The sequence below is a fragment of the Triticum urartu genome, chromosome 5A, assembly GCF_056163025.1.
Source record: "Triticum urartu cultivar PI428250 chromosome 5A, HENAU_Tu73, whole genome shotgun sequence".
Lineage (NCBI taxonomy): Eukaryota > Viridiplantae > Streptophyta > Magnoliopsida > Poales > Poaceae > Triticum > Triticum urartu.
This window is the reverse complement of record NC_141877.1, coordinates 370,549,699-370,574,263: the sequence shown is the minus strand read 5'-3', so window position 1 is coordinate 370,574,263 and position 24,565 is coordinate 370,549,699.

Here is a 24,565-nt window from a genome sequence, read left to right as displayed (position 1 = left end):
CCACATGTGGTCCTATCAAGATAACAGTCGACTAAAAATAAATAGGTCAGTCGATATTTTTATGAACCGTCCGATCTATAAGGAACGGGCAGATGGCCTTCTTCTACCCCCCGCTAGTCACTGTTGACGATCTTTCTCGAACCGCCAGCGACCACCGGCCTAGACCCCTGTCTCTGCTGCCCCACCCTCCCCTCGACCTCACACCACCGCCATGCTTGGCAGCACCCCCAGGCCATCCCTTTAATCCCTGCCGACCTCCAGATCGGGCGCCTGCAGCTCTAGGCCCCACACGCCCCTAAGATAAACACCGAGGCGCTGCTTCCCTGGCGTAATAGGCAGACTAGCACCTATTATGCCGGGGAATGCTTCCATTAATTGGGAATCAACTGACAAAGAATTGAAATCCAGGGGGGCGATGGACTTCTAGCTAAGGTGACATTGTATATGAGGAGAAACCTTTTGCATCGCGAGTTACTAGGAACATCTAGTATCAAGAAGAAGCGTTCAACTAGTGTCTTTTGTGGGATGAATACCGTGCAAGCAGACACGTAAGATTTGCATGAATAAGGGAAGAGGAATACCATTTTCGGTTGCCGGTGTGGTCTCCTCCATATGTCGCGGCAATCTTCTTCTTTTTGCCAGGGGAACCGATGTTTCAAGGGAGGGTGCAGGCTTGGACAAACCCATGGCCAAATTGTTGACTGTGTTGCCGTGGCCGTATGTCGGCAGAGGGGAAGCATATCCGAGGCGGCTAAGGACGGCATAGCAGGAATAGCTCCGGTGCGGTGGACAGTGGCAAAGTTGGAGCGGCAGCGGTGAGGTACAGGATGGCGTGGTTGAACTGGCTCGGGTACGGATGGCTCGACCTCAGCTTCAACTACTAGTTGTGGAGGGCATTGCGGTTTAGGTTGCGGTGGACGACGATGTCGGGCTATCGGCTCCGGCGTGATGGAGGAGGGCGGCGGTTGATGGGTGGGATGAGGTGGCGGACGGAGTACGCCGGGGTTTCAAGGCTGGTGGAGAGGTAGTTTTGGCGCCCACGAAGTACGAATGGGGAATCATATGGGGGGGGGGGGGGTGGGGGGAGCTAAGAGAGAACCATGTTTCAGTCTGGGACGTGCTTGTTTTTGGCTTTTTTGAACAGATGGGACGCACTTGTTTGAAATTTGGGGAAAGTACAAACTTTACCCCTCTTAAATTTTGGACCTACTGCGGGTCGGGGTAGGATGGTAATCCCAGGTGTCCCAAATACTGGGCGGGAGCGATTTCGGCCGCGCACATGTGTGCTTAGGAGGCCATTGTGTATGAATGTTTTTCGGGGGTGGTTGCGTGGCGTCTAGATGAAGCTACAAACCCACCCCGGTTTAGACCTTTGGACGTCGGGCCAGTAGGTTTCACAGGTTGGAGTTAGAAAAGTAATTTCCTTCTACTACCAAACATTGGTCTCACGCGGTTTCGGGCGAGTAGAGGCTCTTTTGGCGCTTCGTTCGAAATTTTGAAACAGAAGCATTCACGTTTAGAGTACTCTTGAACTTTGAGGATTGTCCTAAATAGACAACGTTAAATTTGACCTTCTATGTTTGAAAACCTAATTAAATTATCCACTTCTTTTTGAAATTTTGACTCTTGAAAATCCTATAATTACGATTATTTTGGAATGGAGGAGCTAAATTTGAATCCATTTTGTACATGACTATATATGCTATTATGTACAAAATCAGAGCAAAGATTAGTGCCCCCATAACTTAGGTATGATTTACAAATGCCATGATATCGAATTCAAATAATTGAATGGACTTCATGTTGAATTCGATTCTTTTAAACCACCTTAAGTTGAATTCAAATGTATGCTAGTTCATAGCTAGCTATTTATAATGTTCATTGTGTAACTTTCGTATGTATAATGTGCTTTACACACACAACATAAACTATACTCATGTTTATATTTGATTGCTAAAGCGATGCACTGTCTTGAGTTCAAAATACTAGCTATGTGAATCAATTATGTCGAACAATAACATAGACATGCTCAAATTCAATAGAATCTAGATGTCTGATGGATCAATGACTGTTCCTTACGCGAATTGCAAATATCATGATCCCACCCTAATATTTGGATACAATTTATATCTTTAATCAATGTGTACATCAGTCTTTTACGTGTAGTTTCACTCTCCATCGGTGGTCTCTCACACATTCTCACACTCTCTCTCCCAAGGTGTTTTTCTCGCAGACATGCTCTCGATATAACCCTCCCTCCCTCTCGTAACCATTTACGACTGTTTTCACTAACCATTATCACAAGCACTCTTCCTCTCACAAGCATACACACGCACAATCCCCATCGACCCTTTCTATATACATAGACCTGCCTACGTGTCTCCTATATGCACATTATCTTTAGGCCTGTCTCTCACGCATTGTCTCGCACCACTCTTCCTAATCGACGAGTATGATTCTAGTAGAGCATTCTGTAGGATGCCCCTTAAAGTTAGGTTGGATGAATAGTAATATCAGAGATAAGGGGTTACCTTAGTCCGATAACCTAGGGTTACAAATCCTAGCCGGCTTTGTCAGTGGACACAGAGTCCTTCACAATTGTCCTATCGTTGTCTTGTACGACAAGTCATCCATGGGTCTCCCTAAATGCGTCACGGCCCGACCAATGTGGCGCAGGACGGAACCAAACCAAGGGCCTCACCTCTGCCCCCAGGTCTCGTTATCTTCTCACACCCACACATACCAACACAAATACCACACAAAAAAATCTCCTCGTGCCTCTATCCCCTCCCCCCTTGCATATACACACTCAAGGGAATCTCTCGCCGTGACATCATATTAGTCTCTCTCTCTAGACCTCTCTCATTTCTCGTGCTATCTCTCCCACGCCCCTCCCCCCACCGTCCCCTCTATCCATTCTTCTCGCGAATACGTAATACACACACATACCTCTCTAGGCCCTGCCAAATACATCAACTACACATTCACACATGTTACATCACATACCCCATTGATCTGAAAAGCCCTCTCTTCACGTTTATTTCGCATACAACATTCCTTTTGAATAAAGTGTGGCCAAAAAATTATTTTAGAATTTCTATCTATATACAACATTACAAAGTTATATGGAGGAGCGTGAGCATTGCATGGTGCCCACAATGATATTTATTCCGCACTATGAATTTTTATATTTTTATACTATATATAAAGTTAGTCATAATAAAGAGAAACGAAGAGCATCTCTCTCCCCATCGCATACACCCCCTCTACGCCCCTTTCACATACACACACAAACTATCTCCAGGTCCTCTAAAAGTAAGTCCTCAGCACATTCACGCATGTTTCATCTTTCTCTCGCGATATATACAATGAAGATCATTGTATTTGGAGCGAAAGCATGATACATACATTGGACTTCAGAATCCACTCACTACGGTCACCATTTACATTCTGTGGTTATTATAAAGTCACAGGCTCACCGTACAGCTCTGTATTTGCTCAAGACACGACTAGTTGACCAGTTAAACACTCCACGTGGCACCTCTAGTGTTGCATCACATTATCTCACTACCATTGGGCCCACCTGTCGGCTTGTATCTACTCTTCTACACTCTTATAAAAAACAGAGTTGGCGATGATGGTGTGCCTGCCATCCTGCAACATAGGCCGTACGATTTATATCTGACAGATAGGAAGGAAACTATGGCAATTTTGCAAACAGGTACCCACACACCTCTCCACATTTGCAAATAAGGCCTTCCCTCGTTCATCCTTTTCTCTCACAAGATAAACTAGTCATACAAATGCATCTTGATGTTAAGTGCAACACATGGGCATCTTGCTAGTAAGAATGAAAACAAACAACAACAAAATATTGGACGGTGGTTCGAAGTCATGACCGCGGGCATAGCGGACAAGGTGGCCTTGTATTGGTATGCTGAGCCGTCTGTTTTAACACACAAGAGCTGGTGTGGTGATTATACACACACGCACGCATGCACACGAACTTCATGCACGCAACACTCACACGAACACATGCAACCACGCAAGCATGCAACACTCACATGCACACACGCAACCACGCACACACGCAACACTCAAACGCACACACGCACGCATGCATGCACACACCACACGACCAACACACGCTCTCATGCTCAAGTGCTCAATCTACAGGTGCATGCGCACACATCAAGCCCTGACAAACACATACACAACCAAGTGATTCCCGCGCGCTGGTTGGAGTCTTGTCGCGCCTGGGTAAATTTGTATTTATTTGACCTTTTTCCTATGTGAACCGACATGTGGGACCCACAAGGAACGTGGTCAATTTAACTAGTCAACATGGTGCCACACAGACTATTTGGCCGGTCAACATAGTGCAATCCGATGCTGAACGGAGAGCAAGTGACCGTATAATCACCGCAAAACGTATATAGTGACCGTAATGAGTGTATTCTAAAGTTCGGTGACCGTATTACGCTTTTCTCTCTGTAGGCCCTCCAAAACTACATCTCTACATGTTCTCGCATGTTACATCTAACAACTATGCAATACATCACTACTACTACACTCAAACACAATAAATCATATGTGTTTTTAGTTTTACTAGATATCATATTGTTACTTAATTATTCAGTTTGCATACATTAAAATTGCCTTTGAAATGTATGGCCAGTATCATCTACCGCGCGGAAAAAATCCCGCCCTTTCCTGTTTAATAGGGTTTGTATCGATGGATCGTGCGAAACAACAAAACTATAGTACTATACTGTACAAGTGACAGTTCACGGGGCCTCCGTGTCGCGTACTCCTCCATCGTAAGAGTTGAGCGCTTGCTTTCATAAATGTTCTACTCCCGTTCACCGACATGTGGTACATCATGCAACCGGGCCCACGTGCCATACCGAAATATAGTGCAGAGCAGCAAGGGTGAAGCACCCCAGTCATGGTGCCAGCGTAGTAATGAGCAATTAGGCATCAAATCACAAAGCTGCACCTTTCCCACAGTTAAGTTGGAGGGACGAAGTAATAATGCTAAAAAGAAGTTGGAGGGACGAAGCAACCATCATTTCGCTCATTGCTGAATCCGCTTCTCCCTCATCTTCTTCAAGTTTTTTTGATAAGATCTTCTTCAAGTTAACCACGTGTTGCTTCTGCCTCATGTGGGATGCGGATCGGCTTGGTAAAGCACTGACACGTGGGACCGCATGTTAGCAAACCTCTAGGCCAACGTCCTCTAAAAATAACCCCCCCTGCCATCCGCGTGGCAAAATCACCTCCTTTTTACTAATCTTGATTCTATAATTTTTTAGATCAATGTAATTGAGATTTGTATAGATAGCACACAGGAGCAAAACCAAGTGGTATGGTTAAGGGCATCCACAATGTGTAGCCAAATGTGAAAATAGGTTTTGGCATCGATGGGAACCATTATGGACGGTGTTGCCAAAGCCAAAAAGATGGAACCGAAGCTCCCTGATTGATTGATTGAAGGAATAGAAAAATGCAACGTCTCTCCTCTTGCTCCCGTGCTTGGACGCGTGTACAATATAGAGCACAGAGTCTACTCCACCGTCCCTTCTATCACAAATCGCAAAGCATTGAGGCGTCAAATGACAAAGCACAGACGAAGCAACCATCATTTCACTCTTCGCTGACTCCGCTTCTCCATCGTCTTCTTCGAGAAGCCACCTCACCGCACTAAGCTGGACGGATGGCGCTATTGTGTACTAGTAGTACTAGTACATTATTTACGTGTCCTTTGCTTCAACGGACTTCCTGGATGCAAATAAGGCGGTTGTCTCAGCTTGCAGGCGGCACTTGCGTCCGATGGTCTCCCGCAATGGTGTTCTCCGTCAAATGCACTTCGCCAAACCACAACGTTCGAGATATTGTCGACGTCACCGCAATGGGGAAGGAAGTCAAATAGTTACTACCTCCATTTTTTTGTACACAAGGCCAGTATATCGAAATTACAATTTGCAAAAGGCCACTAACACTAATCGAGGCAAAATTGATGGGGTTTACCTCGTACTAGCAACCAAGGACATTAATATACCCTTGCATGCATGCGGAAGTGAGAAGGTTGGTTTGCATGGCGCTGCATTAATCAAGCGATGAGGAGTGAGATGGTTAGCTCTTTGGGATTTGGAGAAAAAAATACACATTAATTGACACGTCAAACAAGGATTTGTATCGATTAATCCCGCCAAGGAAAACCCCGCCTTTCTTTAGTAACACCAGTACTCCTAGTACATACGTACTTATCCTGTTTGGGTCTAGGCCTTGCATTGCCATAATTCGGCACACATTGTTTGCCAAGCTTGCCGAAAGTTTTCAAAATGAAAAGGAGGTACACTTGCGCACGGCTGTTGCGGTTGCACTGCACCCTCACACGGTCGCTTCGCACCCTCACACAGTCGCTCCTGCACGCCGCAAACCCAACCAAGGGAACACACCCTCACTGACACGTGCTACCACATGTGAACAAACCAAACTCAGCCATCCTAACGCTAACACATAATTTTCGTTCATACAGTATGTTTATCCAACTGCATGTTGGGGAGGATCCGTACGGCCCGTGCGGTGGTCTGTTGGGGAAGAAGAAGAGGTGAGGAAGAAGGGTTAGGAGACGTAGGATATTCATCCAACAGCCTAAAATGGTAGACTGACCCAATTGATGAAAGTCAGGCGACTTGCATAACAATATATGTTTTTACACAACAAAAGATCCCTAAAAACAACAACATAAAGAAAAACTATCACTGCTTGCGGAATGAGACGACCTCGTCGTCTTTGGCTGCCGGCGCAAACCAGCCGTAGCTACCCATGTGTGTCTCGGCACCGTAGTTGTCCTCGGCCTCCAGCTACTCGTTCACGCAGAGCGTGCTAGCGCTCTGCACGGACGGGAGCACCGCCCGGTTCAAGTCAAGGACGTCCAGTTCCGCCCACAGGAGGGCCTCAATGGCAGCGGCATCCACGCGCTCCGTGGCGAGTTGAGCCTCCACCGCCCGATTCAAGTGAAGGACGTCCGGTTCCGCCTACAGGAGGGCCTCGATGGCAGTGGCATCCGCGTGCTCTGTGTCGATTTGAGCCTCCGTCGCTCGGTTCAAGTCGAGGATGTCCGGTTCCACCTGCAGGAGGGCCTCGATGGAAGCGGCATCCACGTGCTCCGCCTCAAGTTGAGCCTCCGCCGCCCGGTTCACATCCATGACATCCAGTTCCGCCTGCAGGAGAGCCTCGATGGCAGTGGCATGCGCGTGCTCCGCATCGAGTTGAGCCTCTGCCTCCCAGTCTTCCTTTAGGATCGCCAGGTTGAACCGTTGGTCCGCCTGCACCATGGGGGACCCGGACGCCGACACGAAGTCGACGTCCATCGTCTCATACCCATCGGAGGCCTTTTACTCCGCGACCTCCACCATGAACATTGGATCCGCTTCCTCCTCGTTGTAGCTTGGCTCGAGAGAACTCGGGGATTGGCCCTCCACAATGCGAGCTTGGGAACGAAGGACTGTGTCGCCGACCGCCGCCATGATTTCTGCGCGGCGCTCCAGCGTCAGCATCTTGTAGTACGTGATCTTGCGGCACACCATGGCTTTCCGGCGAACTAGGGGACGCTTGATGCGGGCTCGGGGATCGAAAGGTGGGGGGATGGGCTGGAGAGGAGGTGTGGTTTTGGGGCAGTGGCTGGCATAGGCCGAGCAACGAAGTTTCTGGTGTGAATAGTGGTTCTGGTGACGACCGGTCAATCGGTTTTCACGGTACATCGCTCTTGTCGCGTTTGCATTGCACCCCGACACGCTGGACCCTCCACGTCGCTCACCGAATGGAACGCACTTCGTCTTGCGTTTTCGCTCACTTGTGTGACCACAGTTGAGAGCAAACCGATGTCCCTCCCCCTCCCCCGCCCGCGTCATTTATACTACCACTCCCCACATTTTATGCGGAGTAAATAAAAACAGAGGGAGTATACTACGGATGAGGATCCCCTGACATGGTCGAACCCATTGAGTAACTGACATGCGGGGCCTAGCAAGCATGGGGTCTGCCAGTAAGTGAACGAAAGGGAGGGTAAGGCAGGGATACCAACATTAGAGGATCCACTTCCACTACTACTCCCTCCTTCCATCTACATGGCATAATGCGTTTTTCGGGGCTAACTTTGACCAAATGTTAGATTAATAATATATGACATGCAACTTACACAAAGCATATGGTTAAATCCATATGTGAAAGGAGCTTCCAATGATATAATTTTCACATTATACATCTCATGTACTATTAATCTTGTCAATAGTCAAAGGCGGTTTTGGAAAACGTATTAGAGCATGGTTAATAATATAGCCAGCCAATGGCTATAAGGAACTGCCATGTCATCTATAGGCATCACCTATATACACTCATACAGTAGTGTGGGCTATTTCCCGGAGAAAAATATATAATGTTGGCTATTGTATTAGTACTTTTTTCCATCTCCTCTCTATTTCTTTCTTCATATTTATTGTATTTAACTAGGAATGCGTATATAGATAGGCTCTTGCATGAGAGCTGACTCCCTTTACTTTTTCACATCTCTCTCCTCCACATAGGCCCTATATAAATGGAAGGAGGGAGTACTATGAGCACTTCATACTCTACTATAGATGTTGTCAGTACTCCACTAGTACTATTGGATAGGGAGCTTAAAAAAAGTTACTATTGGACTGGCTATACGTGGCGAAATCCTAGTAGGAAGAGCATGCACAAGAACAAGCACATTCACGTGGTTGAAAACAAATTGGAAACCATGTCTGTTTGATACAAATCTAGGAGTACATACGAATCTAACAATATTGATTGGGCGTTGTTGAATGTTGATACTTTTTTTCTGTAAGTTTGATCAAAGTAGAGATACTTTTAATACACATAAAAATTATATGTAAACTACTAGAAAGGATCGGAGGGAGTATATTGTACGTTCAAGAGCGAAACGAACATTGAATACCGTTTATATATGATTTGTGGATGCTATGATCACCGGTTCAAAATTTTGAATCCACCTTAGGTATCACACATGCACCCACTCGTTCTCTCTCGATTTCATCTCGAGGTCCAGAGATCGATTCAAAGAGGACTAGGGTGGGTACAATACGTTCGTTTCGCTTATGAACGTACAATATACTCCCTCTGATCCCCACAGACCCCCTCGTCGGTCATTTCTATCATAGAAACATACCAAACCATTATCTCCTTGCACGAGATGCAATTGATCTCCCAACATCAATCGATCTCGTCAAGATGTATCGGGGCATGAACCAAATGGGATGTCAAAACTAAGACGGGAAGCGACACGTAGTGGAGGAAAAGTGAAACTTTAAACGAATCATTTGTTTGTATGCATGTCGGAAAAATTACAACATTGGAACTACAAGCATGGTCTAGGCCCACATGCGAATGATACTCGGCGAAATGTTCAAATGAGGCATGCGGGAGCGACACGCTCATCATCGCTTTACATGGTCGGTTTCAGTGTGCCGAGGGTGGTGTTAGCGCTGTGGCACGACCAGCAGATCAACACCCAGCTTGTCGAGGATGCATGGGCGCTGAAGTGCGCCAGTGTCGCGACGCGTCCGCGGAGTGGTGTAGTGCAGCCAACTGCATCCCCAGGACCTGAGACTATGCTGGGTCGTCTTGCTTTTTCAATGACATGTGGGGTCGCATGTGAGCAAAGGGCATCTCCAATGTTGCCACGACCGCAGTAGACTACCCTGGCACACCAAAAACCCTCATCCCTCGCGCCATCGCGTGGTGCGTTCCCAGCCGGCGCCAGCTGCCCGCATTCATGTTGTCCATCCATATGTCGTCGTTAAGAGGCTAAGTGCCCGAGCAACCAACTCTAGAGACTTAATGACGCACCTAGACGCTTGGCCTCACTGGAATGCACTACTTAAAGCGGCAATGCCCAGCTAACCTCCACACCATAGCGCATCATCCTGCTACCTGGCACCACATCCGCCATGACCGCGAGAGCGAACGCTCTACGTGAGAGCTTGTCTTTGGGGATGAAGCTTGTTGGGGATATTACTATTAATTATAAACCGGCCATGAGGGGCCGGGTTATGTTCAAGAGGAGTTAGTCATGTTTGAAGCCCATGAAGATAAAAGGGATGGCGCTTTACGGAGGAGATATAACATGAAGGCCCAGGGCCCAAAGGCGATTAGGGCCCGTAGATGTAAACTGCCATATGATGTTTAACTTATCTTGTAAGGCAAGGAAAGGTAGAAACCGAGCCGGGCACGTTTATGAACCGGCCCCGGGATTCTGTAAAACGCCGGGTGTCAACCTGTATATATAAAGAGATGACTCGGTGGCATTTTAGGGCCAACAGAAAACAACTCGAGAGCCAGGCAAAGCGGATTCGCTCCCTGGTCATCGAAACCCTAGCAATTCAATCACAACTGGATTAGACTTTTACCTTCACTGTAAGGGGCCGAACCAGTATAAACTCCTGCATCCTTCGTCCGCTTTAACCTCTTTAAGCTAACCCATAGCGTGGCTCCACGACTAAGTCCTTTCATGAGTACATCTTCTGTGACAAAACCACGATAGTTCGCACCCACCGTGGTGCTATCTCACGATGGTTTTGAGTTCTTGAAGGGCAACTTCGAAGGACTCAAGGGATACGCTGTGGGCCGAATGACTAAGAGTCATCGTGGCGAGCTCTACATCGATGATGCAGGATGGAGCCCCGAGGCCGGCTCAATTGAGTACGGGTACTGGGTCCCCTTTGGCGGAATTCACGTCTTCATCGGCAAGATCGGCGAACCGGGCCCTGAGCTAGACATCTGCACCAACATCATCGAGACGGCTCAGCATGCAAGATTTTCCCAGGTTCAGCCCGCCATAAAGCACGCCTTCGTAGGTGTCATCCATGGAGCGGAATATGAGGATAGATCGGCATTTGGTGGCGAAACTGTTGTCTACTCTGATGACGAGTCTTCAATCGGGGAGACCGAGTCACTGTATCAGCTGCAGGATGGCCGGATTAGTGGTGGTTCCGATGGCGATAGTATTCCAGACCCCCTTCATCCACCAAGTCGGATCACGGTCTTCATGGCCGGTACACAATCAGCGCCACACTCTTCTACCGCCATAGCAGTGATTTCCAGTTCAGCAGCAGCAACACCGGTAGGAGCAGGGGGCTCTATGCCGCCTCCGGCTCAGGTTTTGTTCGATTTGTTTGATGCTTTGGCAACATTGCTGGCATCGGAGGTTGACGCGGCAAACCGGGATCAGCACAACGCGGAGATTGCAAAGGTGAAGGATCAGATAACTCAGGCTAAAGCGGACCTTGTGGCAGAGAACACCAGGATGGCTACAAAGCGGGCCGAGTTAGAGGCTCAGGCTTACCGGCTTATGCTGGATCAGAGTGCGTTAGATTATGTCATGAGGAGAAGATAGCGGTCGCACCTTCCGCCGGTTTTTGAGGCAGGAAATCTCTTTAACATGACAGGAGCAGGCACCAGCAACCAGGTAGTGGTAAATTGGGCGGAGGCGCCTGGGAATGGGGCACTGTTTCAGCCACGCGCGATGGATCCACCCCCTCAGCCTCATCAGAACGATGTCCCATCACGACATGTCTCAACGCCTCCGGGTCATTACTCTAACCCATTGAATAACATCGTTGCCTCCGCTTCACGATTGGCGGCTCTCCCGATTGATGGCGAGTCCCCAGTAGTAGTTGAAACACGACGGGCTAGGGAGCTCCTTCAGACGACCTTGACTCAGCAGCAGGCTTATTCATATAGCCGCGAAAGGATTCATTCTACTCCCCGCCTGAGTCGGAGCTACATTAGGCATATCGATGAACCGGACGTATCAAGCTGTGCGCGGAATCGTAATTCGCCCCGTGGCCATAACCCGACGGGTGGCGGTGGCAATGCTCAGGATGTAGTGGATCACACTAGGGCACGTCGAGAGGCCGAGTTAGCAGCGCATCATGAGGCCCGCCAACTCACTCCGGTTCGTCCAACAACGTCGGTGGAAGCAGGGGTTACCTCCAGTTCTTTGGGGGTACCATGTCTCGTCCCAGCACTGTGCAATGTACGGCTACCCAAGGATTTCAAAGGCACGGGCAAGGTGCTGAATTACACTGCTGATTTATCCCCCGAGTCATGGGTGGAAAGCTATGAGATGGCAATGGAGATGCTGGATGTAGACGAGGCAGCGTGTGCCAAATACTTTACCATGATGTTGGAGGGAACAGCTCGCGCATGGTTGAAAAACCTTCTGGCTAACTCCATTGGGTCGTGGGCCGAGTTGAGGGCCCGCTTCATCCAGAATTTCCAGGATACGTGCAAGCAGCCCATGTAAATCGTGGATTTAGCTGCATGTGTCCAGGACAAAGGAGAATCAACAACCCGCTGGGTGCGCCGGGTTTCGGAGATTTTTCATTCGTCAGAGCGCATCAACACTGACACAACAATTTTAACATTGGAAGGTGAAAGAGCAACTATCCCTAGGTGGTTTTGGTAATTCATAACAACATATAGCTCATTGAGTTAATACTATTCCAAGATAATTATTTCAGGAAAGCTCAATGATTGGCATGGCATGGATGTGAAAGTGGAACCCTCAAAATGCTAAGGACAAAGGATTGGCTCAAGCTCAAAAGCTCAAGACTCTTCATTTTATATTTTAGTGATCCAAGATCACATTGAGTCTTTAGGAAAAGCCAATACTATTAAGGAGGGATGAGGTGTTGCTTAATGAGCCTCTTGCTTCATGTGCTTAGTGATATGCTCCAAAATCCTCAACTACTTTCCCATATCCACATATGACCTAAACCCTAATCCAAACTCGGTCCTACCGATTCTTCCTATCCGGCGCCACCGAGTTTTCACTTGTCATTAGCCACTGCCAAACCCTAGCAATTCGGTCCTACCGATAAGGATCTCGGTCTCACCGAGATGGGGTTGCAAACTCTCTGTTTCCCTTTCGTAACTTTTCAGTCTCACCGAAAGAGCGAATCGGTCCCACCGAGATTGCAATGTAAACTCAGTATTTCCCCTTTGTAACTTTTTGGTCTCCCCGAGTTCCACTCGGTCTCACCGAAAGAGCAAATCGGTCCCACCGAGTTTGCCTGACCAACTCTCTGGTTAGATAATTACCAAATTTGGTCTCACCGAGTTTGTGTAATCGGTCTCACCGAGATTACGTTATGCCCAAACCCTAACCGAATCGGTCCTACCGAGTTGCATGTCAATCCCACCGAAATTCCTAACGGTCACTAGGTTTACTACTTCGGTCAGACCGAGTTTATTTATCTGGTGCCACCGAGATTGGTAAATTGTGTGTAACGGTTGGATTTTGTGTGGAGGCTATATATACCCCTCCACCTCCTTCTCATTCGAAGAGAGAGCCATCAGAACACACATACCATTCCTACTCATATGTTCTGAGAGAAAACCACCTACTCATGTGTTGAGACCAAGACATTCCATTCCTACCATATGAATCTTGATCTCTAGCCTTCCCAAGTTGCTTTCCACTCAAATCTTCTTTCCACCAAATCCAAATCCTATGAGAGAGAGTTGAGTGTTGGGGAGACTATCATTTGAAGCACAAGAGCAAGGAGTTCATTACCTACACACCATTTGTTACTTCTTGGAGAGTGGTGTCTCCTAGATTGGCTAGGTGTCACTTGGAAGCCTCCGACAAGATTGTGGAGTTGAACCAAGGAGTTTGTAAGGGCAAGGAGATCGCCTACTTCGTGAAGATCTACCGCTAGTGAGGCAAGTCCTTCGTGGGCGATGGCCATGGTGGGATAGACAAGGTTGCTTCTTCGTGGACCCTTTGTGGGTGGTTGCTTCTTCATGGACCCTTCGTGGGTGGAGCCCTGTGTGGACTCGCGCAACCGTTACCCTTGGGTGGAGCCCTGTGTGGACTCGCGCAACCGTTACCCTTCGTGGGTTGAAGTCTCCATCAACGTGGATGTAGGATAGCACCACCTATCCGAACCACGGGAAAAACATCCGTGTCTCCAATTGCGTTTGAAATCTCCAAACCCTTCCCTTTACTTTCTTGCAAGTTGCATGCTTTACTTTCCGCTGCCTATATACTCTTTGCATGCTTGCTTGAATTATGTGATGATTGCTTGACTTGTCCTAAATTAGCTAAAATCTGCCAAGAACTAAAATTGGGAAAAGGTTAAGTTTTTATTTGGTCAAGTAGTCTAATCACCCCCCTCTAGACATACTTTCGATCCTACAAGTGGTATCAGAGCCTTGGTCTCAATTTTCTTTGATCTCCATAGCTTTTGGTGATCATAGCCTTGGTTTCAGAACCTAGGAGAGTATGGCGTCTAGCGAGGGAAATTATCACCGTAGAGGTCCTTACTTTGACAGTACTAATTTTGCTAGTTGGAAGCATAAAATGAAAATGCATATTCTTGGACATAACCCCGCCATTTGGGCTATTGTGTGTGTTGGTTTGCAAGGTGACTTCTTTGATGGGAGAGAACCAAACCGTGAAGCTACCGCGGATGAGTTGAAGATGTTGCAATACAATGCTCAAGCTTGTGATATTCTCTTCAACGGATTGTGCCCCGAAGAATTCAACAAAATCAGCCGCCTTGAGAATGCAAAGGAAATTTGGGACACTTTGATTGATATGCACGAAGGTACCGACTCCGTCAAGGAATCCAAGTTGGATGTGCTTCAAAGCCAACTTGACAAGTTCAAGATGAAGGATGGTGAAGGTGTCGCTGAAATGTACTCTAGGCTTGCTCTTATCACAAATGAGATTGCTGGCTTAGGAAGTGAAGAGATGACCGAAAGATTCATCATCAAGAAGATCCTAAGAGCCTTGGATGGAAAATATGATACCGTGTGCACATTGATCCAAATGATGCCCAATTACAAAGATCTCAAGCCAACGGAGGTGATTGGAAGAATTGTTGCTCATGAGATGTCACTTAAGGATAAAGAGGAACTCCACAACAAATCAAGTGGTGCCTATAAAGCCTCATGTGAAGCCCCTACATCATCAAGTGAGAAACAAGACTTCAATGAAGAATTGAGCTTAATGGTGAAGAACTTCAACAAGTTCTACAAGAGTAGAAGCAAAGATAGAAGCTCCAAGTCAAGGTCCTACAATGACAAAAGATCTTCTAGTCGAGAGCGAAACTGTTACAATTGTGGAAGACCCGGACACTATTCCAATGAGTGTATGGCTCCCTACAAGAGAAGAGAAGATTCTCCAAAAAGAAGAAGCAAAGGATCACCACCAAGAGAAATAAGGAGTAGAGATGATCCTTATGAACGAAGATACTCACGGAGAAGCAAGGATTCGGAAAGGAAGGAAAAATCATCAAGGAGCTACACAAGACGAAGACATCAAGCTCATGTTGGTGAATGGGTATCCGGCTCCGACTCCGACAGCCACTCCGAGAGAAGTTATCACTCCGAATCCGAAGATACTCAAGATGAAGGTGTTGCCGGTCTAGCACTTGTGTCAACCAACTCCTACGACATATTTGACTCACCAAATGAAGGAATTGGAAGATGCTTCATGGCCAAAGGTCCTAAGGTAACACACCCCGAGTATGTTGATTTCAATAGTGATGAAGATGACTTGTTAGGTGATGATTTGCTTGGTGACAACTCAAGTGATGAATACTATGATGAAAGACCAATTAATCATGCTAATCAAGATAAAACGAATGACAATGATAAGGAGAAGATTGAGGCTCTAACTAAAGAACTAAAAACTCTTAAGTTAGCTCATGACACTATCTTCGAAGATCATCGAGAACTTTTAAGAGCTCATGAGAAACTACGCTTTGAAAAGCTCAATCTTGAGCAAGAGCATGAGTTCTTAAAGGCAATCAATGATGATCTCCGCAAGAAAAATTCTTCTTACATTGCCAAGCGTTTACTCTTATCCACTTACATGCCTCAAGTCAAGTCTAACAAGAAAGATTCTTCCTCTAGTAGTAACAATGATCATGCTAAATTCAATATTGTTGCTTCTAGTAGTTCTCTTGATTCCACTAATGATTCTCTTAGCCAAGTTACACTTGAGCAAGAAAATAGCTTATTGAAGGGAATTATAGAGAAAGGAGTCTACAAAAGCCTTGCCGGGAGTAAGCAATTTGAGGAAATTGTGCGCAAGCAAGGAATGCACTGGAAGAATCAAGGTGTTGGTTTTGAACGAAAGTTCAATGCCTATGGAGTTGAATGGGAAGAAGATCAATACCCCAAGACAAAGTTTGTCCCTCAACAAGAGAAGTATACTTCTTTCAAGGGGACACAAGCTCAAGATGATCTTCCACCACAAGACTACGAGCAAAAAGGCAAGGACAAGCTTCAAGAGGAAATTGATGCATTTGAAGAAGCTCCTAAGACCTTAGTCAAGTGGATTCCCAAGACTACTTCAAGTTCCACTTCATCAAGTACAACTACAACTCCAAGGATTCCCATCAAGATGATGTGGATCCAAAAGAAGAAGAACTAGAGAGTTCTTGAGGGTGACTCTGCCAACATACTTCATTCTTATCATTTTGGCAAGAACAACTGCAATCAACTTCCACATCTTGCACTAGTTCAAGGAGTCACAAACCCTCTTGTTGGTAAGACAAGGGACAAGGTAACCTAAAAGTTTTCATGGACATCATCCTCGTGTGCATCACTCTATGTCTATGGATATCCTTGTTTGTTCCTTATGGGACTAACCCATGTAGGTATTGAAAGTGTAATTCACTCAAATGGATAGCTCCAAGAGATCTACATCAACATTGAGCATCCACATCTTCAATATCTACATGAAGTCATCATCGACAAAACCCAAGGTTAGTTCATCCCTCTTAGGGGGGATATCACATCTAGGGGGAGCTTTACTCTAAGACTTGAGCTAAAGCAGCTCTAAAGATGTGAACAAATCAATGCTTTATGTAAAAGTAGTAACCCCACTTGAGCTTAAACGATGAGTATGACCTATGATCAAGTGTTCTCACTTGACTCCTAAGTCAATATACTCATATATAGATGACCTAGTCATCGCAAATTGCTTGATAGATGCTAGAATTGGTTGTGCATGCCTTGCCACATATTTCATTTGCCATCTTATTGTGTGAGCATGCTAGTTGCATAATTTACTCATTCGAGGACATCCACTTGTTGTTTTTGATTGTTCGGCTTTATTTCTTTTTGCCAAGTGGATGGACAAGAATGCCTAAGAACCTCCTCTAGCTATATATGCTTTTCTCGTCTCAAACTCCATTCATGCTGCATCACAAAATTTGATCAAGTCAGATTCGAACCACTCTGCATGAGGAGCGCTCAGAGTCCCCGATTCGTCATAGACTTAAACTTCCAAAACCTCTTTATGATTCTCGGTCTGACCGATACTCCACTTTTGTTCCTACCGAGATCATTAAGTTGATCTAGGTTTTCGATCTCGGTGCAACCGATTTGAACCTTTCGATCACACCTAGTTTCAGTAACTGCACGCAGTTATGAATCTCGGTGCCACCGAGTTGTTCCACTCGGTCACACTGATAGGGTCGGGCTATATATAGTCACGGGCAAAATTTGGAAATTTCTCCGAACCCCTTCGCCCGCGCGATAGCCTGCTCTGCCCTCGAGGTCTCCGGATCGTCTTCTCGCCGCCAGCAGCCTCCAGTCACTGGTTTCCGTCGCCGTCAACGGGAATTCTGCCCCGCCGTTGCCGCCGTAGCAAGTCCCCGCCGAACTAGGGTATGGACTTGATCTTTGTGCTATTCCTCAATCTGATTCCTAGCACATTGTGATCATACTGTTTCTAGCCACGTTTGATAAACTTCTATCCAGTCAAAACGCTCATAGGTTAGGTTTGATTTGAAAATTCTAGGTTTAGGTTTCCGCCAAAACCATCTCGGACCCATCGAGTTGAAAAACTCGGTCCCACCGATTTGGCTTATGCCATTGAACAAGTGAGACTCGGTCTGACCGAGAATTACTTATCGGTGTGACCGATTTTTGAACTCAGTGAAACCCTAGCAGTCTCGGTGCCACCGAACTGTGACTCGGTCCTACCGAGTTCACTAGTTTAGGTTCCAAAACTGCTTCGGTATCACCGAGTTTGAAAATCGGTAGATCCGAGATGATTTCAGTGGGAAACTAAAACTAAGTTTTTGGATCATTCTTTTTGCAAAAATCTCTGCATTTTGTGATGCTCATCCACTCTATCTCCTCTATAATCTATTCACAGGGTCAGCAGTCAATTTGCAGCATGTCAGACCAGAGTGATAGCCAGAATCTGTCAGAGCAGCAAGTGGTCATGAGTGAGGGCACTAGTCCCTCCAGTTCATCTGATGAAGGCAGCAGGAGCACTCCTAGCAATTTGCCAAAGGCTGCCACGAGACAAAGGAAGAAGAAAACTTCAGACTCTGAAGATGAGGACTATGTGGCAGAGGAAGAGGCCACTTCCAAGAGAGTTGAGCCAGCTCAAGGCACAAAGCCAGGGCTGAAAATCAAAAGGCCAGCAGGCAGGCAGCCCATGTCAAAGGCAAGAGCCTCAACTGAGAAGCCCACTCCCCAAGATCCAGTTGCTGCAGAAGGCAAGAAGAGAAAGGAAAGGGTAAAGAAGACTGTTTCTAGAGTACTTGGCAAAGCTTCCATCATGGAAGAGGAAGAAGAAGAAGAGGCAGCTGCACCAGCGCCCAAGGCACCCAAGCTAATGGGAGATGCCATAAAATCAGGGGGAGCTGCTTCCAAGGCCAAGCCAGCTCCAAAGCCAAAGCCCAAGAGGAACACACGGAGCATTCCTGCAGCTGAGAAGAACAAGGCCCCAGTGCCTGAGACTATTGCTAAGGATGAGGAAGAGAATGTCCTTCGGAAGCTCAAGCCCAAGATCCCAGACCACAACAATGCTCATCCTGTGGCTGAGGATATGAAGCTCAGGAGAGACTCAGGGCTCAGGAAGTGGAGAGAAGCAGATCCATATGCTTCTAGGAGAAGGACTGCAGTGGACTACAGGTTTGATACCAAGGAGCAGCAGGATTTCTATGAGACTGTGCTGCTAGATAAGAAGCCCATTGTCTGTGATATGCGATGGGTTGATTGGACATATATCAAGGAGAATGAGGAGTACTACCCAGGAGTATTTGACAACTTTAGTGCTTGTGGAGTAGCTGACTTTGTTGGGCAGAAGCTCACAAAGTGGAACGAGGAACTTATCATGCAGTTCTACTCCATGGCACACTTTTATCCAGATGGGAGGATTACATGGATGTCTGAGGGTACAAGGTACCAATCTACAGTGGCTGAGTGGGCACAGATCATTAATGCCCCAGAGGAGCAAGATGAGGACTTGGATATCTATGCCAAGAAAAAGATGGACCACAACTCCATGTCCAACATGTACAAGGAGATTCCGAATGAAGCACTTGACACATTCAAATTTGGCTCAGTGCATTATCTGCTCTCAGCACTGCCTACGATCAACTGGATCCTTAGGCACACCCTTCTGCCCAAGTCTGGAGATCACAAGATGAACAGAGGCCATGCTATCAACTTGCTACATGTGTTTGATGTGCCTCAGAAATTCAAAGTCATGAGCCTCATAGTGGAAACAATTAAGAGGATTGCAGCAGATCAAAATAGGAGCTGTGGATATGCCCCTCAGATTCAGGAGCTCATCAAATCCAAGATGGGCACGGGCGTATATTTGTTGGATAAGGAACACCTGCCCATCCGTCCAGATTTCGAGGACAATGAAGTTGTTATGACTGAGAACGAGCCATCGTCTGCACAAGCTTTTGCAAAGAAGGAGAAGGCGAGGAAGGAGAAAGCTGCCAAGATGCCTACCCAAGAGGAGGCATCTGAGTACTTCTTGAAGACCAAACAAGAGCAGCTTGGTTACTTGATTGCATCCACGCTGAGGATTGAGCAAAGTCTGGCCACCCTCACTAAGAATCAGCAGAGCCTAGAGAGGATCGTGGAACAGAAGTTCTATGACTTGGATGTCAAGGTAACGGAAGTTCAGTCTGCAGTGGAGCAGCTCCAGGAGGACATGAACGAGAGGAGAGGCAGGACCACGACTCATGCTTTTTCTAGAGTGCCATGAGGCCCGAGGTCGTCTGCCATGCCAGTTGCTGACACCAGAGCCACCACTTCAGCACCCGCTACAGCCTCAGCTCAAGCATCTACTTCAGCTCCAACTCTAGCGACTACTTCAACATCTACAGAAGCCTTCGTCCTTGGAGTGATCCGGACTCCACCACCACCTGAAGATCAAGCCTGAGCGTCGATCTAGTGCTATGCATTTTCTAGGAACTTTTTGGTAACTTGTTGCCAAAGGGGGAGAAGATGTATAGATCATAGGCTTCGAGAGAGAGAGTGTTGCTTTTCTCTCTTGCTTTATTTGGTGGTTTTTCGAACCTTTTCTGCTGTTGAGTGCTTGATACTACGTCATTATTTGTGAGACATTGATGATCATGTGTTTGATCATAAGCTACACTTAATGCTTGCTTAATGCTATTATCCTATCTATCTTGTGTGATCATTTATTATTCTTGGTGATGAGTGCATGTATTTCATTCTTATCATTTTGAGCGCTCCACCAAGATGTATGTAACATGGAAGAGTAACCCATGACTCTAACTCTTTGTGCATTTGCAGTCCAAAGAAAATTTTAAATATGCACAAATCTAGGGGGAGCTCTTACTTATCACATACTTCTCAAAGCGACGATATATTTCATGCTTATTATCATTTGTCGAAGCTTTGATCTATATGTTGTCATCAATTACCAAAAAGGGGGAGATTGAAAGTGCAACTATCCCTAGGTGGTTTTGGTAATTCATAACAACATATAGCTCATTGAGCTAATACTATTCCAAGATAATTATTTCAGGAAAGCTCAATGATTGGCATGGCATGGATGTGAAAGTGGAACCCTCAAAATGCTAAGGACAAAGGATTGGCTCAAGCTCAAAAGCTCAAGACTCTTCATTTTATATTTTAGTGATCCAAGATCACATTGAGTCTTTAGGAAAAGCCAATACTATTAAGGAGGGATGAGGTGTTGCTTAATGAGCCTCTTGCTTCATGTGCTTAGTGATATGCTCCAAAATCCTCAACTACTTTCCCATATCCACATATGACCTAAACCCTAAGCCAAACTCGGTCCTATCGATTCTTCATATCCGGCGCCACCGAGGTTTCACTTGTCATTAGCCACTGCCAAACCCTAGCAATTTGGTCCTGCCGATAAGGATCTCGGTCTCACCGAGATGGGGTTGCAAACTCTCTGTTTCCCTTTCATAACTTTTCGGTCTCACCGAAAGAGCGAATCGGTCCCACCAAGATTGCAATGTAAACTCAGTGTTTCCCCTTTGTAACTTTTCGGTCTCACCGAGTTCCACTCGGTCTCACCGAAAGAGCAAATCGGTCCCACCGAGTTTGCCTGACCAACTCTCTGGTTAGCTAATTACCAAATTCGGTCTCACCGAGTTTGTGTAATCGGTCTCATCGAGATTACGTTATGCCCAAACCCTAACCGAATCGGTCCTACCGAGTTGCATGTCAGTCCCACCGAAATTCCTAACGGTCACTAGGTTTACTACTTCGGTCAGACCGAGTTTATTTATCTAGTCCCACCGAGATTGGTAAATTTTGTGTAACGGTTGGATTTTGTGTGGAGGCTATATATACCCCTCCACCGACTTCTCATTCAAAGAGAGAGCCATCAGAACACACATACCATTCCTACTCATATGTTCTGAGAGAAAACCACCTACTCATGTGTTGAGACCAAGACATTCCATTCCTACCATATGAATCTTGATCTCTAGCCTTCCCAAGTTGCTTTCCACTCAAATGTTCTTTCCACCAAATCCAAATCCTATGAGAGAGAGTTGAGTGTTGGGGAGACTATCATTTGAAGCACAAGAGCAAGGAGTTCATTACCTACACACCATTTGTTACTTCTTGGAGAGTGGTGTCTCCTAGATTGGCTAGGTGTCACTTGGGAGCCTCCGACAAGATTGTGGAGTTGAACCAAGGATTTTGTAAGGGCAAGGAGATCGCCTACTTCGTGAAGATCTACCGCTAGTGAGGCAAGTCCTTCGTGGGCGATGGCCATGGTGGGATAGACAAGGTTGCTTCTTCGTGGACCCTTTGTGGGTGGTTGCTTCTTCGTGGACCCTTTGTGGGTGGAGCCCTGTGTGGACTCGCGCAACCGTTACCCTTCGTGGGTTGAAGTCTCCATCAACGTGGATGTAGGATAGCACCACCTATCCAAACCACGGGAAAAACATCCGTGTCTCCAATTGCGTTTGAAATCTCCAAACCCTTCCCTTTACTTTCTTGCAAGTTGCATGCTTTACTTTCCGCTGCCTATATACTCTTTGCATGCTTGCTTGAATTATGTGATGATTGCTTGACTTGTCCTAAATTAGCTAAAATCTGCCAAGAACTAAAATTGGGAAAAGGTTAAGTTTTTATTTGGTCAAGTAGTCTAATCACCCCCCCTCTAGACATACTTTCGATCCTACAGAAGGCAATTGCCGGTTTGCACCTCTGAAGCTGAAGTTGGGACGGCTCAAACGCCATTGCAATGACATGGGAACACTTATGGCGGCTCTAGTGAAGTATGCCGACTCTGATAGTACCAAGGACCCCGAGTCTAATGACGACAAGACAGGGAAGGGAAAAAAAGTGGCAACACCAAAGGGCAGCAGCATAACCCGGCAAGTCATGGGAACAACGGTAAACGCAAGGCGGCTAATAGCTTGGACTTTGTGACTAACACCAACACCCAGGATAACGGCCAGCGCCGTAAGGGTAAACCGCCCCAGCAGGGTGGAGGGTCAGGCCTCAATCTTGAGCGCATGTTAAATCATCCTTGCCCAAAGCACGGATCGAAGGAGAGGCCAGCTACGCATCTTTGGAAGGATTGCTTCATTATGCGGGACTTCAAAAATTCAAATCTCTTTCAATACGACAATGGACTGCCCGACGGTTCAGGAGGCGGTTTCCATGGGCCGAGTTATGGTGGTGGCAGCTCCGATTCAGGATTCCAAGGCAACCAAATTGGACATGGCAGTCAAGGCAGTTAGGGCAATCAGGGAGGTTATAACCATTAGGGGAATCAACAGCAGCAATCGGGTTATCAGAGCAATCCGAAGCAGTTGAATAGTGGGTAGTACCATGTCTTCACCACTAGCTTATGTAAGCGTGATCAGAAGCTTCATAAAAGGGTCGTGAACTCCGTTGAACTGGCGGTACCTCGTTATCTGCGCTGGTCTGAACAGCCCATTTTATGGAGTCGAGAGGATCATCCACCCCGGGTTGATAATCCCGGTCATCTGGCCTTGGTGGTGGCACCTTAGGTTGGGGGGTATAAGTTCACCAAGGTGCTTATGGATGGAGGAAGTAGTATCAATATCCTTTACTATGAAACCTTCCGTCGCATGGGGTTGACAAATAAGAATCTTAAACTGTCGAACACCGTTTTTCATGGTGTGGTGCCTGGTAAATCGGCATACCCAGTTGGCAAGATATCTCTAGAGGTTGCTTTTGGAGATGATCATGATTCAAGATCAGAGGTGTTGACTTTTGAAGTGGTGAAAATCAAGAGTACATATCATGCCCTGTTCGGACGGCCGGCTTATGCTAAGTTCATGGCAAGGCCTTGTTATGTTTATCTGCAGCTTAAGATGCCGGGTCATAAGGGGACCATCACAGTGCATGGGAGACAGAAGATTGCTTTGGAATGTGAAGAAGGTAATGCGGCTTATGCTGAGTCGGTTTGTGCCACAGAGGAGCTGAATTTTTATAAGGACAATGTTGATCCGGCAGATATGACTTCTCTGAAAAAGCCAACTACAGAGCATGATCCGGCGCTGAAATTTAAATTGGCCAAGGAGACTAAGCTGGTTGACCTTGTTCCTGGTTATTCATCCAAGCAGTTCAGCATCAGCGCTAACCTGGATCTGAAATAGGAAAGCGCGCTCATCGAGTTCATCCGTGAGAACCGAGACATCTTTGCATGGAAGCCTTCTGACATGCCAGGTGTACCAAGGGAACTCGTTGATCACACTCTTAATATAGACCCTAAGTTTAAACCGGTCAGGCAGTTTCTCTACCGCTTCAACGAGGAGAGGCGTAAGGCTATTGGTGAAGAGGTAGCCCGGCTTTTGGCAGTAGGGTTTATTGTGGAGGTCTTTCACCCTGAGTGGCTAGCTAATCCGGTGCTGGTACTTAAGAAAAACGACAGTTGGCGTATGTGTGTGGATTACACAGACTTAAACAAGGCATGCCCAGCTAATCCTTTTGCTCACCCTCGTATCGATCAAATTATTGATGCTACGGTAGGTTGTGACCGTTTGTGTTTTCTGGATGCTTATTCTAGTTATCATCAGATCAAAATGGCTGTTAAGGACCAACAGAAGACAACTTTCATAACTCCCTTTGGAGCCTTCTGCTATGTATCTATGCCTTTTGGGCTCAAGAGTGCCCACGCGACTTATCAATGCTGTGTCCAGAATTTTCTTCATAAACAGATTGGGCGCAATGTTCATGCTTATGTGGACGATAT